The 15279-nt window shown below is 43.0% G+C and overlaps 1 long non-coding RNA gene across 1 annotated transcript; it reads right to left on the bottom strand.

The window, feature by feature from the left end:
- Window positions 1–5095: 5095 nt before the first annotated feature.
- LOC109284528 (uncharacterized) lies at window positions 5096–14486 on the bottom strand. The gene is made up of 4 exons (XR_009461849.1): window positions 14391–14486; window positions 12721–14303; window positions 9272–9317; window positions 5096–9175 (listed from the first exon to the last, which is right to left on the bottom strand). It is a non-coding gene; the product is annotated as an uncharacterized LOC109284528 (long non-coding RNA).
- Between the last annotated feature and the right edge of the window lie 793 nt (window positions 14487–15279).

Consider the following 15279-nt stretch of genomic DNA (forward strand, 5'->3'; position numbering starts at 1 on the left):
TAGGATGGTGATGCATTTTGTAAAAAGTAAATATAAAACTTTCCGAGTGGCCAGACCTGATCAAAACATGTTTGAACGTGCTCAGACACGTATTTCTTTCTAAGACTTTCACGAACGATTTGTCTAAATAAAACACTCAGGTGATGCTGTGTAAATAAAGCTGTTTCTGTTTAAACGTGTGTGTGTGTGTGTGTGTGTGTGTGTGTGTGTGTGTGTATTTTCATTTAAAAAATCCTCTGTAGACAAACATTGCAGCAGTATAGAATAGTTTAATTCAAGCGTAAAACTACATGGAGAGCCAATGGCTTTTACATACAGTTTTTCGCTTCTTAGGTGGCCCTGTTGGTGTTTCTTGTTCAGAGGCAGATGCTTTTAGGTGTTCCAGATTATCACGATTCACAGCGTTACCCATAACAGAAAATGGTACATTCAGCTCGGCCATGGCTTTCATAAAGATGTCCCAATGTTTAGGCAGAAGTTTACTAGACCCAGAGTGAGTCTGAAGAGTTTCCTGGATGAAGTTGAGCATGTTAGAACCCGTGATGAGCATTCCTTTGTAGACAAAACCCCCTGCATCATCCCAAGAAGAAAAATCCTTGTGCTGGCTCAGCTTAGTGAGCAACACTTCAGCGTTTTTCCTGTATCAGGCATGTACATTATCCAATACTTCCTGAACAATGGGATCCTGGGTTCATTAGGGTTTCTAGGGGGTTTCTGGATTCTAGAGGGGTCTGTTCTGGCAGAAACGGATAATTTCCCTCTGTCCAGATCACCCTGCTTTATGTAGGTCAAGTATTTCTGAAGCACAGTGGCATACAGTTTAGCTTTATCATATTCTGCTAAACCTGGCCTTTGGAGAATAACCCTCAATTCAGCATCCAATAATTGTTCCAGCTGATGTTTGGGCACCAGGTACATCTTTTTCTCCGTGCTCCATCACTGGTTAGTCAAAAGCCCCGTAATCAGAAGGAGAGCAAAACTTAACAGAGGGTCAATAAATCCCCCAGACTGTTTCACCAGCTTTTTCTTTTTTTTAAGAGTCAGTCTTTTGTTATTTAAGTTTTTGTGATCTTGCGTCTCTTGTTCAGCATGCAAATTTGATGTGGTGTCAAAGGGATGTTTCCTTTTAATGTGTTCAGAGCAATTTCTGAAATGGCCGCTACTAAATCATCAGAGGCTGAGCAGAGTATAGCTTTTCTCTGCTGTGGGGAGGATTAAAGAAGCAATTTTAAGAGAATCTAATTTCTTTTTACGTGGTTAGACACGTTTCTCTTCCACTGTCTCAAGATCTAAGAAGAGGCTGCCACTACATCATCTCTTTTTATTCCCACCTGCTGTTTTTTTTAAAGTGTAAGCAGCAGGTTGGTCAGAAGGAAAAAGCCTGGTTCTTAATCTAAAAGCATCTGGGGTAGAAGCATTTAAATCTACCACCAGATACCCATAAGGTGTTTTAGTGGCATCCTCAAAAGCTTCTAGAAAGAATTGGGCCTTACCTGGGTACATCTGCCACACCAGGGACACTATTTGTAGCTTATGCCTGGGGGTTTTAAACAAAACCATGTATTTTATGTTAAGGGTAATGGTGTGGCTCCTTTTCCCTTGACAGAAAACATTTTGAACTATATACATAATGCTAAGATTCTGATGATGCAAGAACTTGGTAAAGACTTTCTTGATTTCACCACTGTCACAAGCACAGTCCATCAAATCATCTACCACAACCATATTTATTTTATTAGGAGAAAACTAACAGTCGTCATTCAGATTGTCTGGTGGACCCTCCACAAACTTGATAAAAGATATTTACAAAACAGTTCTTAATACAAAGGCTGCCAACAGCTATAGCACCACACAATATTTTCAGACATAACAGACAACATTCTATCACCATGATCCAGAAGGCTTTTTATAAAGTAACTTTTACCTTAGTTGCTAGGGCCTGCCAAAATCACAGAAAAAGGGTGCTTCCAGAGCATATCCATGTTTAAAAACTGTAAGGGAGACTGTTAAAGTTTTCTGTGAGGACCCTTTTGTCATAAACTCTGCCATTCACTCTGATGGGTAGCATGGGGGGAAAAATGTTTCACGGTGAGTAGTTTCACCCTGGTTATTCCAAAATAGCTTGACAAGGGTTGGAAATGGTTATGAATTATTTCAGGGTGTCCAATTGGGTATTCCTTCATTCTGTTTATGAAGGGGTAAAGACTGGTAAAATCATAACAGAGTATTTGTTCTCCAGGTTTAGTTTGGTAATATAGACAGATAGTATTAGTTCTCCCCACAAAAAGAGTGTCCCTAGGCACCAGTGGAGAAGGCAGCCGGGTTCTGCTTAAAAAATTTGCAAGCTCCCCATCCATTTCTAACTGAGCTCTAACTCATGCTCCCAAATGGTCCTAACAGTAAAACCCTCTCTCTTGAGATAATTGGTCTTGTGCAATGCCTGGTAATTCAGAAACCCATAGGTGGTCTCCATCAACGGGTTCTGGTCTTTCTCATTGTAGCAAGTGACACAACTGGGCAGTACACATTGAGGGTTATAAGCTGTACAGAAAGGATAGAGTGGGAAAGAGAGGAGGAGGGGTGGCGCTCTATGTCAATGAGTGATATACATCGACCCTTATCAAAACGGAATCGGAGGAGGAGAAAGTAGAAGGATTGTGGGTTAGGTTACATGGAGGTCAAGGAGGAAGGGATTTGGTGGTAGGGGTCTGCTACAGACCCCCACACCAAGGGGAAGAAATAGATTTGGGGTTCCTGAGGCAGCTCTCGGAGACCATAAAAACTATGGAGGCAGTAGTCATGGGGGACCTAAACTACCTAGACATCTGCTGGGAGACGCAGACAGCAAAGTCCCACCATTCACGCAGGTTCCTATCCTGTGTACAGGACCTCCATCTGACGCAGGAGGTACATGGTCCCACTAGGGGGAATGCCTTACTGGACCCGGTATTGGCAATGGGGGATGACATGGTAGGAGACCTACAGATCGGTGGTCACCTGGGGGACAGTGATCACCAAATAATAGAATTCACCATAAGACATCGAGTGGGTAACGTAACTAGTAGGGTGATAGTGCTAGACTTTAGGAAAGCTGATTTCAATGAACTCAGGCGTTTAGTCAAGGACGCACTGCAGAGTAAGAGTTTTGAAGAGATGGGAGCCCAGGAAGGGTGGCTGTGCCTTAAGGAAATGATCCTTCGGGCACAGAGGGAGACGATCCCGATGCGGGGAAAAAGGCGGAAAGGGGCCAAGAGGCTTCCTTGGCTGACCAGAGAAATCCAGAGCAGTCTACAGGCTAAAAGGGGGGCATATAAAAAGTGGAAACGGGGAGAGATTACTAAAGAGGAATATACCTCCTCTGCTCGTGCTTGTAGGGAGGCAGTTAGACAGGCCAAAGCTACCATGGAGCTGAGGATGGCATCCCAAGTTAAGGATAACAAGAAATTGTTTTTCAGATATATAGGGAGTAAAAGGAAGGCCCAGTGTGGAATAGGACCTCTAGTAAATGGGCATAAGCAATTGGTGACGGACAGAGGGGACAAGCTGAATTCCTCAATGAGTTCTTTGCCTCAGTGTTCCTAAGCGAGGGGCAAGACAAGTCTCTCTGGGATTATAGAAAGACAGCAGCAGGGTGCCAGACTACCAAGCGTAGACCCCGAGATGGTGCAGAGGCACTTGGAGGAACTGGATGCGTTTAAGTCGGCAGGCCCGGATGAGCTTCATCCGAGGGTACTGAAGGCACTGGCTGACGTCATTGCACAGCCACTGGTGGGAACATTTGAACACTCGTGGAGCATGGGCCAGGTCCCAGAGGACTGGAAAAGGGCCAATGTGGTCCCCATTTTCAAGAAAGGGAGGAAGGAGGACCCAGACAACTATAGGCCAGTCAGTCTCACCTCCATCCTAGGTAAAGTCTTTGAAAAAATTAACAAGGCTCACATTTGCGAGAGCCTGGCAGGAAAAATTATGCTGAGGGGAAACCAGCACGTGTTCATAGCAGGTAGATCATGCCTGACTAATCTAATCTCTTTTTATGACCAGGTTACAAAACACCTGGATGCAGGAGTAGGGGTTGATGTCATTTACTTAGACTTCAGGAAGGCCTTTGATACAGTATTCCACCCCATACTGGTGAACAAGTTAAGAGGCTGTGACTTGGATGACTACACAGTCCGGTGGGTGGCGAATTGGCTAGAGGGTCGCACCCAGAGAGTCGTAGTGGATGGGTTGGTATCAACCTGGTAGGGTGTGGGCAGTGGGGTCCCACAGGGCTCGGTCCTTGGACTGATACTCTTCAATGTCTTCATCAGCGACTTGGACAAGGGAGTGAAGTGTACTCTGTCCAAGTTTGTGGATGACACAAAACTCTGGGGAGAAGTGGACACACCAGAGGGCAGGGAACAACTACAAGCCGACCTGGACAGGTTGGACATATGGGCAGAAAATAACAGAATGCAATTCAACAAGGAGAAATGCAAAGTGCTGCACCTAGGGAGGAAAAATGTCCAGCATACCTACTGCCTAGGAAATGACCTGTTTGAAGGCATGGAAGCGGAAAGGGATCTTGGAGTCCTAGTGGACTCCAAGATGAACATTAGTGATCAGTGAGACAAAGTCATCAGAAAAGCTAATGGCATTTATCGTGCATCAGCAGATGTATGACGAACAGAACCAAGGAGGTGATAATTTCCCTCTATCGGGCGCTGGTCAGACCACAGTTGGAATACTGCATGCAATTTTGGGCGCCGCACTTCAAGAGGGATGTGGATAAGCTGGAGAGGGTCCGGAGAAGGGCCACTCGTATGGTAAAGGGCTTGCAGGCCAAGCCCTATGAGGAGAGACTAGGGCACCTGGACCTCTTCAGCCTCCACAAGAGAAGGTTGAGAGACGACCTTGTGGCTGCCTATAAGCTCATCATGGGGGCAAAGAAGGGAATTGGTGAGGCTTTACTCACCAAGGCACCCCTGGGGTTTACAAGAAATAATGGCCACAAGCTATCAGAGAGCAGATTTAGACTAGACATTAGGAAGAACTTCTTCACAGTTCGAGTGGCCAAGGTCTGGAATGGTCTCCCAAGGGAGCTGGTGCTCTCCCGTACCCTGGGGGTCTTCAAGAGGAGGTTAGATAGGCATCTAGCTGGGGTCATCTAGACCCAGCACTCTTTCCTGCCTATGCAGGGGGTGGGACTCGATGACCTGTTGAGGTCCCTTCCGACCCTAACATCTATGAATCTATGAATCTAAACCATGGAAAAAACACCTGTTAAATTCAAACCCCATAGGTTCCCCATCAATGTTGGCATAGCCATCTAAAAAATAAGGGCCTACCTGAAATTCCCCACCCTGTAAGGCATGTTGAATTTGAATATTTTTTTTCTCCAAAATGTACATTATCTACTGGATAGATGGGGTTGAAAACCTTTGTTCCTGTCTGTGATAGTTGTCTGTGGGGAGAAGCGCCATGGTCTGTGGTTCCAAAAACATAAACCTGTACATGGCCATGCAGATGGAAGTCAGTGTGATGTATTGGAAAGGATCTATGCAGCATTCTATGTTTTGGAGTTCACCATCTATTTTCACTCGGTCTACCCATTGTGTCATTTTCATAATCTCATCCCTGTAAAGGCAGCAGGCCTCTTTCAAAATTTTTACGTCCTGCTGGCAATAATAGGCCAGCTCCTTTTGCATGTCAAAGGTCTTATCGCGGTTATCCTGATACCATTCTAAAAACTGTTCTTTCTTGTTAGACCCTGACTCCATACGGCACCCAGTGACTAGGGAGATGATGATCCAATTGCTCATTAGCCAGAGCAAGCAGGGAGCAAACACTAGGACACATTGCTCACAACAGCTTTATTCAGAATGGAGACAGCTTCGGGCCAGTTTCCAAAAAAACAATATACCGGGGACCTGCCCCAAACATTAGTTCTTTTCACATTTATACACTTTGGTTCATGCTCATTAACATTTATCCCACCTATGACCCTCCTTCAGTTCTACCCATTTCTCCTCCGGTCTCAAGCTCCACCTCTGTTAACTTTTTGTTTCATTAACATTGTATTGATTATGCATTTCATTCATTTACATGCCTATCTGCTAAGAGAGCATGCCTAAGACTTTGACCCCGTCTTCTCTCAGTCAATTGTGGATTCTTGTTGGTTCTTTTTGGTTCTTTGCTGATTTCAGCACCATCTCCAAGGCCACACTTCTGCTTTATCCCCTAACGATAGCCGTTGGTCTGTATCATATTCAAATTGCTTGCTTAAGCATTTGCAGAGTTAGTTACTTTTTAATACATCATCCTGCCTTGTGACCAGCAGCTTTTGCTGAGACACAGGAAAAAGCCTTTATTCAGCTTCACACCCAGTGCTCCCCACGATCCAAATATTGTCACCCTAACATTTCTCCCTGGATATCGTATTTTCAATGCCATAGTTCTCCACCTTTGGGAGATGCCCCACATAATTTTGGTTTTCTGCCGTATTAAAAAAATGTGGGAAATAACCTTTCCTTCAAACCTTTGCATCCTTCAAACCCCTTTGCCTGTGGAAGCCTTCTAAGTTTCATTGGCAAAAAGTTTAAAGAATCTATTAAACAGATGCCTAGCCTGGTCACTTCAATGCACATGAGTTTACTGCCCTGGGTGATTAATTTCATGCCCATTTTTTCCTTTAATAACTGGCTAACAATGAAATAACCATCATAGCCTTTCGTGTTGTGAGCTATGAAGGCATAGTCCTTGAGCTTTTTATCCATAAAGACCTTAATAAAATTAGACAGACACTCTTCACCCTTAAACTCCCAAGTGCTTTCTGGCTTTTTGGGCTTAGCTTTACGACATTTTTTTGGAGTTTTGCCTGCAGATTTCTGAGGTTTTTTTCCCCCTGTCTTTAGCTCCATTGCAAAAATGTATTTGGGCACTTGCATCCCTGTCTCCTGCACACATTAAAAATCATAAAAAATGTACCCTCACCTTCTTCAAGCTTTTTAATCTGGCACATAAAACAGCAGTGCTTGTTTACATCCATGATTTTCCTATAATACTGTTTGCACTGCCTCCCTTTGCACTCGTGCTTTTTGTTCACATAAGATTTATACTCATCGCAGAGTTTTAGTCAGACATTCAATCTGCTTTTCAGAGGCCAGGGCCATGTGCCTTTCTAAGCACTCTTTGGAATGAGAAAACAGCTTGCAATTAGGGCACCTCTGTGTCTTACCCACTTTTTCAGCACAGTTCAGGCTCAGGCAAAGATGACATCAGAGCCTGCACGTGTGACTATGGCTGTATAACATCTGACAAAGAGCGCAATAATTTCTTATGCCAAACAACTTTTTCACATCCAAAATACCGTACTGATGTTCACCATGCAGCAAAAGAAAACAGGTGTTGGGGTATCTGGGTGTGTCCTGTGTTTTAAATAAGCCACACCCATTTTTTCCTTATGCATCACTATATGAATGTTAACCTGTTCAAGGTCTTCAAACAAAGGTACTTGATGGATGCCTCTCACAATGACCACAACCAGCCAAAATGTAGAATCAAGCAATATTTCTCTCTGACTTTGTAACAGGTTACTGATCCACTCTAAAAACAGCTCTGGGGTCATCTAGATTAAATTAATAGATTGAGAGTATGAACAGTTTGCCATGCTATCTGGCTGAATATGTAACTGGGCATAATCATTGTCCGTGAATCTCTGGTGGAATTCTGCTACAATTTCTTCTACCCCTCTCCCTCTGGTTATGGCTTTGTATGTCACTTGTAATGGTACACGTGCTCCAGATTCACAAAACAGAACTCCTCTGTGTACCTCATGCCCCCAAACCTGGCTACAGACCACTCTTGTCTTCTCACCAGCACCATATGTACGTCCAGTAAAACATCCTCTGCTGACTCAGGAGACTGGCGGACATTTGAGGGGTTCTCTAAAGTGCCTTCTACACCAGATTCACTAGCCCAACTCTCTGACTCTTCAGGTCTTGGTGGTGGGTCAGGCCTGGGAGGCCGGGGAACATTTGAGGGGCCCTCTAAAGGGCTTCTTAAATCATATTCACCATCTCCCCTCTCTGGCACCTCAGCTCCTGGTGGAAGGTCAGGCCTGGGAGGAGGGGAGGCATTTGAGGGGCCTTCTAAAGTGCCATTACTAGGCAATCTCTTATTTTTTCTCAACTGGTGTTTAGCCTTCCCCATGCTTCCCTTTAACCAGGCCCTTACTTTTCACCCCATGAGCCACTTGCTGCTTAGCCACCCATTCTTACCCCCAGGGTTACCATGACTCCCCCTCTTATGATGCATGCCACAACTGCTGTCCGAATTACACAGACTACCTCCTCTCTGAGTAAAATTTACCCTTTTGCTCCAGTAGTAATCATGATCTTTCAAAGCACTCTGCAAACTCTTTCTGAGATGTATACACCTGCCAACACCACCCCAAACCCACAATTTCTTTCACAATAATCATGATCTTTCAAGACAAGGTGGTTACCCCCACGCCAAAAACCCACCCTCATTTTTTCACAATTACCATGATCTTTCATAGTACTCTCCACACTCTTTATAGGATGCATATGCCAATAAGCATTACCCAAACCCACCCTCTTTTTTCACAATAACCATGATCTTTCAAAAAAGGAGAAAGACTCTCTTCTTTCTCTAAAATGTGTGAGCAACCGATCCTCAGTTTCTTATTCACAGGGCCCAGATCACCTGTTTTGGGGGTGTGAATCCTTGTGTTTTTACATATGGTTTTCTCGGACATACGTGGCATGTTTTCCTCTGAGGAACCATGCCCTTCTGTTCTGTCCTGATGGTCTTTTGATCCTTGGGAGTTATGATCTGCAGGATGAGCATTTCTATGGTTTTTTAATTGTGATTTTAGAGGTCTCTGCCCTGGCCCCCGCTCTTCTTTGGGCGTGGTGCATGTGATCACTTAGGAAATATAAAATTTGCATCTCAGCATTGAGAATTCACTTTTCTCACACACTACAAATTTAAAATTGGCTTTACCCCACCTTCTATATTCACAGGAGGGACTAATTCATACACACACAAATTTTCCTCCCTCAAGAAACACATAAAGTTTCAAAAGATGATTTCAGAAAATTTACCTTTTACTACTGGATAAAAACATGAATGTATGCATTTGTTCTGCTTTTCTATTTTAGAAGAAGAGGTTCTGTTTGAAAACAAACAGTTACAAACAGTTATTATAATTTAGTGTGCATATATGAACACAGCCCCAAATAACCCACCGTTTTAAAATCATTTTTACCTTGCTGTGGTAATATTGCATGTGACTTTCCCACTAGATAAGCTCCCTGTAATATAAATGAAATGATGCAATAAGTAAGCCCTCTATATTAAAAATTAAACAATACAGTAAAGAAAATAGTATATGTATAAAGTAAAATATAACTGTTTTAAAATAGAGTCACCACTAAAAGATAACTCCTCCCCTTTAGCCTTAAAATAGGTAGAGATCTGAACACACAGGTCAGCTTTTTTGTGGTCTGTTTTATACTTACAGCACACATCCCCCCTACCCCAAACCATACAATACCTGTAAGAATATATATATATATGTAATTCAGTCTTTATTTCCATCAAAAAACTTTACAATATTTACTGGTTTATTTTGTTAAACCTTCTCCTAAGAAGGTTTTTTTTTAATCGTTTCTAATGACCATTAAGTTTCATTGGCTTTATCTTTACAACAGGCCTTTTGGTAAAACATAACTCCTTTAGTCTTAAAATATGCAGAGCTCTGAACACACCAGTCAGCTTCTTGTGGTCTGGTTTATCTTTACAACACACTTCCCCACCACCCCATACCATACAACATCTGTGAGAATATATATTTTTAAATTCAGTCTTTATTTCCATCAAAAACTTTTACACTATTTACTAGTTAATTTTGTTAACCCTTCTCATAAGAAGGGTTTTTTTTAATAATTTCTAGTGACCATTAAGTCTGATTGGCTTTATCTTTACAAAAAAAACCCCATATATGTATGTGATTTACAGATTAGAGATCCAAGACACTAAAGCAAATGCTAACCTACTCATCTGAAGACTGTTAACGTGCTTTACTACCCCTGAGCCTCCCACCAAAATCAGCAAAAGATGTAAACCCCACTTTAAACTGTTTTTGCTAAACCCTTCTCTTAAGCAGGGTTTTTATAATTTCTAGTACTAATTAAGCATTCAATATGGGGTATAAGAGGTTATCTTCCTCAGTGATCAAATCATAAGCAGCATCAGGATCTTCTGCAGAATACACAGCATTTAGAAGCTCTCTAACTTGAAGTAAATGTTTCTCAGTAATTCTGAGAATGTTCCTGGCAACCCCAATGAAAATAACAGTATTGAAAACACTACCAAGACATATTTTCTGGCAAAATTCCTGAATTGTTTGATTTATGTCTTCATCTAGCCAAGTAACGCAATCATGAGTGCCCTGACCACCCTGGGTATGAATGCAACCCCAGCAATTTTCAAAAAGTCTCCTCTACATGCAGCCCCTGGCACAAAGATACCATCTTCCAAATTCTCAGCATCTGCTTCAGTGGCTTGGGCCTCTCCATTTTTCTATTAATTGGGTCTTCCAGAACAGGGTCAGGTGTCTCAAAGAGTCTTTGGTTAGGGGGCTGCCCTCCTTCTCAAAACTCTTTCTATGGTGACACTTTCTATGCAACTGTCTAACAAGTCTTGGGGTTGATGTGAGGGGGCCTACAGGCATTGTGAAAGGACCCAGATCTGCCCCTGCTTGCCTTAGCGTGGTCTCAAACAAATAGAGGGCAGAGTTGGGAAAGCAGATAAAGCTGGTGGGCTTGGAGCCTAAGCCCCACCCCTCTACTCACTCCAGTTGGTTCGGCATCATTCTTGGGGAGGTCCAAGGCCTCTGAAACCCCCGCCAACTGTTTGGGTCTGGTGGGGCAGGTTGTTAGACGGGTTACACCTCCCCGTTGCTACCCCATAGGCCACGCCTGTGCCCAGGGGCTAGAGCAGTCTGGGGCCTGATAGGCCATAACTGTACCATGTGGTCTAGGCCTGGTCTTGCAGCATGAGGGGGTGGGCTTTGGGGGGACTGCATGGGCTGTCCTTCTGATGTCATGGCCCATGTGGTGGTATCACATACCTTGTGACTGGGGGAGGGGGTGGAGTTACTGGTGTCACACACCACATGACTGGGGCAGGGGCAGGCCTGTGACACCACACACCATATAAGGGAAAAGGGGTGGGGTGATGGGGACACGGCTTCTGATCCCGTCCACCTGTCACATTTGCATTGAAGGGAGGTGAGCCTATATACTACTAGGGATGATTTACATGCTTCTAGGAAATTCTTTATAGCAATCACCCACAACCTCTTCATTCACTAGGCATTCATATTCTAGCATCTTAGTTCAATAAAAACAAAATGCAGAACAGATATCAGCATAACACTGTATCCCAGTAAAAACTGAAACCTACATGCTTTGACATTGATCAGAAGAGGTAGTATACAACTGCAAAATATGAGATATTTGAAAAATGCCCCTAAAGAAAAAGAGTATCATAATTCTATTTTAGGATTTGCAATTTGTAGAGAATCTATAGGTGTCTAGACCCAACCAAGCCTTGTATATTAATCAGTAAACAGATGGCATGAGCTGCAGCTTAACCTTCTTTTCATAATCATAAATGTTAAACATACATTCTGAAAACATGACACAGCCTTGTGAACATTGCATTTTCTCCTCAAAGCATTCAAATCCTTGAGCAAAATATTAACATTTTATCAGAGGAGTACTAGCTGTAAGACCACTGCTACAAAGATTTTGTCTGTCAACTTTATCAGTACTGACTTTCCACTGTAACCATTGACAAGACAATGCACCTAACAAATTTTACTTTAATTAGGTAAGGTTATAGAAAACAGCAAAACCTTATTATTCTAGTTTTTTCCTAGATCTCATAGGTGGTCAGGGAAGTAGTTTAACTTTGAAACTCTTGGCAACAATTGTCATATATTGGTCTCTTTAAGCCTATTTTCAAGGACTTGAGCTCAAATCTACAGAAGGACTTAAATACTCATATGGGACTTAGGTAGAATGCTGACATCTGGTCCAATAGTAGAAACCTCAAACCTTTCACTTAATCACTTAGGGATGTAGCAGGCTGATTTAAAAAAGATATTGGGCAGAAATTTTTTTTTTATTTTTTTTTTTTTGGTTTAAGGTAATTACAGCTTGGATTACTGTAGAAACTGGACATGCAAATTCCTAGTCAATTGTCAGCCCTAGCCCTGATACCACACCAGAGCCAAGGTTGGAACTGACAATCAGCAAGCTGTTAGAGATCATAGTAAATATTACTGTGCAACAGCTCAGACTTTCATGCCACACATCTATAACACATATTAAGTGTGCTGTGCAACAAAGCCCTAACATGCAGTAAAAAAAAAAAGCAAGCTCTGTTCTGCTGTAAAAGCCTTGTGGAGATAAGGCACTAAAGTTTTCAAAGGAGGTAGCTACGCAAAGTCAATGCAATATCCCATCCCATTATTTTCCCCACTTAAGTACCAGGAAAGCTACAATGTAATTGCCTTGTTGAATTTTTTGGATAATGAATGCGCAAAGATTACTCTATTGTAAAAATATAGCTGCTATTAGCTATTAAAAAATAAACAAACACAGCACTTTACAATTTCTCATTGGAAGGTTGTTTGGTAAACTTTACCTGTGTGTCCACTGTAACAGACTGCACCTCAATTACCTTTTCTTGCCTTCTTGCTTTTAGACTTTTCCTGGGAAATGCCTTCGTAGTCTCAACCTGCTGGTCTTAAATATGGTCTAAAGCAGTATTTCTCAACCTGTGGGTCATGACCCAAAGGTGGGTCATAAAAATATATGAAAGGGTCACAAACAGACTTTAAAAATGGATCAGCAAAATTTAAAAATGGATTCTCCTTTACAGGAGAAAACATGGAAAACTGGCTCTCCCCTGACAGGCTGGTAGAGTTCTAGCCTGAAAGGGGCTGTTTTGGGCCCCCTGTGCCCCACACACAGCCCACCCTGCCGCACACACTAGAGGGCTGGGGCCTGGGGTTGGGGGCCAGCAGGTCAGGAGTGAAGAGAAGTGGGTCAGGACTGGCCATCAATGTTTACAAATGGGTCCTGGTACAGAAAAGGTTGAGAACCATTGATCTAAACTACTAAGGCCAAACTTTTTGGTAGGTGTGCCATAAGGTAAGCCCCAGGTCTTTCAAGTGGCACTCTGGTCCCCTTCCCTGGCCTGATCTGCTACTGTACTTTCTGCTCTGTACTCAGAGTATCAGATTGAGCAGGAAGCAGTTTTCTGCTTCCTATCTGCTGCTGTGTTCCCTGTTCCCTTCCTGTTCTGCAGCATGCCACACAGAAGCTGCCCAGGCTACTTGTGTCACCTGTCACAGGTTTGCCACCCCTGATCTCAAGAGTTGGTTTTGCATGTCAGCTCCTCTTTTATGCAGCTGCTAAGAAATAGAAAGGAACATCATGCAAGGTTTTCCCTCGTCAAAGCATGGTGGAATGACTGTCAGAACAGCCACACTTCCAAAACCTCTTTGTATAGATGCATTTTATAGGATCAAGTGCTTTTTGCTAATATAACTTATGCCAGTTCCTCCAGCACACTAAACAGTACAAACAAAAATCACTTTTTGCAGGTATAAATGAATCTACACCAGATCCTTTGCCAGTATAGAAGTGCTACAAAAAGAAAAAGCCAATTCTCTATAGAGAAATACTATACTGATAAAAGTTTCTCATTGGCTTGGCCACAGAAGAGCTCCAAGGCTGTGTCCAGATGAGTGTGGAGGTTTGGTTCCCTGGAGGCAAGAAGCAGCGGCACGCAACTGTGCTGGTCCCAAAAGCCTTACCCGAGTCCTGAAAGATGGTGCAGAACAACGTGCTTAGGACTACACTGGTTCTCTGGAGGCAACCCCCTAGAGTATAATAGAAACATCAAAGGTGTGACACAAAAGAACAGGGGAGGGTACCCAAGGATACAAGGAAGGAATAGTCACAAGGAGGTGACACTCCCACAACTAGCAGTGGATCATGTTAGTGTAATCTATTCATTAAACACCTCTTACTTCCTCTCAAGTGCACCTCAGTACTTCCATCTCTGCTTCAAGTAGCCGACACAGTCCTTAACTGGTTCCCAACACTGTAGGCCCCTTCTTTACCAGGGATGCTATGGCAGGCCCAGGTGTATTTAGCAACTGCAAGGCCATCTGCTGTAGTATCCTGTGACTGTCATTGATGAAGTGACTCCAAAAACATCTTCAAAAAAAGCATGTTTATTTTACCATTGTTACACAGGAAGTAGAGAGAAAGGTTGAGTCAAGAGGCAATTCCAGTAAGTCATACCTAAACTCAATTTTGTTCTTGCTGTTAGGGGCGTTCCATTCAATCCAGACACCACAGGTTCTAGGTTGGCAGAAACAGACAGACAGCAGACAGACATCCCCCGCCACCACACTCCCCCTCTCCCCCCCCCCCCCCCCCCCCACTAACAGACAGTGCCTCTCTGTTAAAAACTTATCTCCTGTTGCTACTGAGTGGTCACTTCTTCTCCAGGAGTAGTTCTCAAATGCTTTACTGCCATTTGATTCTATGACCAAGGAAAACTGACCTGATAGCATGATTGAAATGAGAAAGAAATTGAAATTAGCAGATTTTTCTAATAATCCCCTTCTCCTTCATCAGTGGCCTTTCGTATTCTCACTGGTAGTACCCATATGTTGTCATTCTTTTCTTCGCTATTGTAGAGGGACACTTTTCTTTCTTTACTATTGTAGGGGAGCACTTTTAAATTCCATACAATCAGGCAAGTTACTATTAAACAGATAAACTGAGGTACATACACTATTCTTACCAAATACAGGTTCTTCCCTCACTCTTCTCAACATTCATGACATTAGCATTTTTTACCATCACACCCACAAGACGCAAAAGTCAAAGCTCCCTGTAAAACTATTTCAGCTCCAAAAGTGACAAATCATAGATTTTAGGGTGAGGAAGGACAATATCATCATTTAATCTGAATGAATTTGTTCTGCCTTCGGGGGGTGGATGCTTCTTGGTAGCTGACCTACCCCTCCCTCATCTAGTCTACACTGTCTCCCCAAGCAACCATGTCACCCCACCTGCCATGCCTTGATGAAGTGCTATTATAAAGTTAGAGACGTGACCCTTTGTGACCAGAATTAGTTTCTCTTCCTCTCGGTGCTTTTCCCCCTCAGGCTGATTGCCTCTC

This window comes from Alligator mississippiensis, chromosome 4 (assembly GCF_030867095.1).
Source record: "Alligator mississippiensis isolate rAllMis1 chromosome 4, rAllMis1, whole genome shotgun sequence".
Taxonomy (NCBI): Eukaryota; Metazoa; Chordata; order Crocodylia; family Alligatoridae; genus Alligator; species Alligator mississippiensis.